This window comes from Coturnix japonica, chromosome Z, assembly GCF_054131305.1.
Source record: "Coturnix japonica strain WE chromosome Z, WE-NBRP24, whole genome shotgun sequence".
NCBI lineage: Eukaryota > Metazoa > Chordata > Aves > Galliformes > Phasianidae > Coturnix > Coturnix japonica.
Window position 1 is genome coordinate 29,431,600 of NC_140702.1, and position 3,163 is coordinate 29,434,762.

Consider the following 3,163-nt stretch of genomic DNA (forward strand, 5'->3'; position numbering starts at 1 on the left):
TTGAAACCGTTTCGATATGTAGAGTGAATGTCTATTAAAATGGGTTATTTTTTTAAATTCAGGTCAGGCACAAATGCTTCAAAGGGGCAGTAATTTCCCTTGTATCGTACTTTAATAAAACCCTAATTTCAGCAACAACTCTTTGAATGGCAAGAAGCAAAGATGGATTTAATTAATTTTACGTGGATAACTATCTATATTACTTGCAGCAATAAAACCAGTATGTCGTAACAATGTACAGTGTTTGCATCCACTGTGAATCCCACAGATAGGTCATATTTTGAAAAAAAGTATCAGGCATTTTGTTCTTTATGTCCACTTTTAACTATGGGACAAGGAAAACACAAAGAACAGATCATTTTTCAGTGTGACTTTCAAAATCACAGGAAGCTGAGATAATTTATACTGACCTTATTTATCAACTAAATAATCCTTGTCCCTGCAAGCTAATGTAGTGTTTGTAAATATAATCATGTTACATTCAGTGTCTGTTGCCCTTCTCTGGCGTTTACCAATCTGTACCTCATAAGGATATTCTAAATCCAGTGGAAACAAATTGCAATCTCTGACATAGAGAGCAACTCCCCCTCCCTTCCTACCTCACCTACCTCTCCTAAAGAGGCTATAGCCGCCGATGGCAGTATCCCAATTGTGGGAGTCATCCCACCATGTTTCTGTGATAGCAACAGTGTCATAACTTTCCCAGTGCATCACAGTTTCCAGTTCCTCCTGCTTGTTACTCAGGCTGCCTGCCATTAGTATAAAGGCACTTCAGCCAGGCTATCCGTCTGGCCACCTTTATAAGGGATCCAGGATCCACTAGAACAGCAGCATCCCCAGCATCCGCCTGCCCTACTCCCTCCCTTTGCACTCTGCCGTCATTGCCCACGGAGTTTGGTACAAACCCTCGAATGACCCGTTCAACACCTGTAGCTATTATTTTGCCCCCTTCCCCCTTCGTTCCTAGTTTAAAGACCTGTCAATGAGACCCGCTAATTCTTTAGATAATATCCTCTTACCCCTCAGGGACAGGCTGCTTGCATCAGCAGCCATCATGCCAGGTGCAGTGTAGATTGCCCCATGGTCAAAAAAGCCAAAATTCTTGTGTCTGCACCAGCTCTTAAGCCATCTATTTAAGAGCTGGGTTTTTTGCATCCTCCCTGTACCTTTCCCTGACACTACAGGTGTAGAAGAAAAGACCACCTGCACCCCAGCTCCTTCAAGTATTCGCCCCATTCCCCTGAAGTCTTTCTTGATAGACCTCAGGCTTTCCTTATCAACTTCTTCACTGCCATACTGAATTATTAAAAGTGGGTAGTAATCTGAAGGCTGAATCAATCCAGGAATTATCTTTGAAATGTCCCTGACCCATGCCCCAGGAAGGCAGCACACCTCTCTGCGGGTAGGGTCGGGCCGGCATATAGGGCCTTCTGTTCCTCGCAGAAAGGAGTCACCTATGACAATCACCCTTCTGTCCTATGGGTAGAAGCAGTCTTGAGGCTTGGGGTCGACCGCTTTGCCTGAGGCAACCTCATGGGTGAACCTGTCTCCACACTCTCACTCGTCCCGCCCTCAAATTCCAGGGCCTCAAACCTGTTTCGCAGAGGCACCTGGGGAGCTGAGGATGGTTGGGATGGGGGATGCCCCCTCTGCTGAGCAGGTACACGTTTCCACTCCTCATCCCTTCTTAAGTTGCTACTAGGGGGAAGAGAGGACAGAGGGCTCGCTGCAGCACTGTCAGCTGGCTGGTTCCCCTTTACCACCTGTTTGTAAGGTGGCAGGGGCTGACTTGCTCTATTAGTAGCCTCGGCTGTGTGCTGAGAACCCGAGGCTGAGAGGGACTGACACCACCAGTCAATCTCCCTCTCACACTCTTCTATAGTCCTCAGCCTCTCCACTTCCTCCTTCAGGTCAACTACGAGGCTGAGCAAGTAGTTCACCTGGTCGCAGCGAACACAATCACTGCCTCCCTCACCCAGCACTGCAAGGGCCAGGCTCTGGCACTCAGTACAGCCAGAGACCTGCACACCAGCATCTCGGGTTGGGGGCTCAGTCTGAGTCTTCTCAGACTTTTTGGCAGCAGCCTTCCTATCAGGCATGTGCAGGACCTCAGTCTGGGTCTCTGCAGTACTCTTGGTTGCTGCCTCCCGTTTCTGAGAGCATGGGACCCTTGTCGGGGCCTCCTCAGTATTTCTGGCAGCAGCCTTCCGCCGGGGAGCACCCATGTCGAAGCAGAAGACTTATCAGCACTGAAACAGGAAGACACGAGGTGCACGGACCCGGACCCGGACCCGGACCCGGACCCGGACCCGGACCCCTCGTGTCCGTCTCTGGTGGCAGCGACTAGTCGCTCCCTGTGCCCGTTTAAATCTCCCTCCTTTGCCAGGCAACGCCCACGTCACGTCAGTCACGTAGCCGCTCCCGCTCAGCTGCCGGGCTTCTCCTCAGGCCGGGGGTTCCCTGCTCGAAGGAACCGCCCGAGATCCCCCTCGAACCACGCGGTCAGTCGCTGCTGATCGGTCCGGGACGGCTCCGAGTCAGGCGACTTGGGCGATCAAAAGGGCTGAATCAGAATTGAGATGAATCAGAAAGGGTCGGCTTCTTCGGTTTTCAGGCAACACACATTAGCTACCTGCACAAACAAAGCACGTGAGCTAAAAGGACAGAATGAGGGTATATATTTACTTTCATTCATAAGCAGACCTTCCTGGCTAAATGCTTTGACTGCATTTCCTTCCTTTTTTTCATCTTTTGGGAAATGAAGACTGAGGGAAAACAATCTTTCCTTCATCTGTTCTGCATGCAGAGACAGAAGACTGAAGCAGGAGGTTGATTCACTGAAAACCATACACCTTGCTCTAGAAAATACAATCACATCAGAGAGAGAAAGAGAAAATGGGTCAGAAGATCTGGTTAGAAGAAAGTGGAATACAGCAGAGATCACTGGTATGTAGCGTGGTGCCTGCAGTTCTGACCATCTCAGTAGGGTGCTGGAAGGTGCTGGCAGGGTCACTGGGTAGCAATGCACCTGGCCTGCTGACAGGTGCTACTCCTGAATTGATGAGAAACAGGATGGCTGAGGTTGGAAGGAACCTCTGGAGGTCACTTAGTCTGCGACTTCTGCTTCTGCAGGGACACCCAGAGCAGGCTGCCCATGTCCAGG

At 49.8% G+C, this 3,163-nt stretch overlaps 1 pseudogene across 1 annotated transcript; it reads right to left on the minus strand.

Annotated features, from left to right (window-relative positions):
• Positions 1 to 963: 963 nt before the first annotated feature.
• On the minus strand, positions 964 to 3,163 carry LOC146753853 (uncharacterized; annotated as a pseudogene). The gene is made up of 2 exons (XR_014939402.1): positions 1,790 to 3,163; positions 964 to 1,726 (listed from the first exon to the last, which is right to left on the minus strand). The product of XR_014939402.1 is annotated as an uncharacterized LOC146753853 (transcript).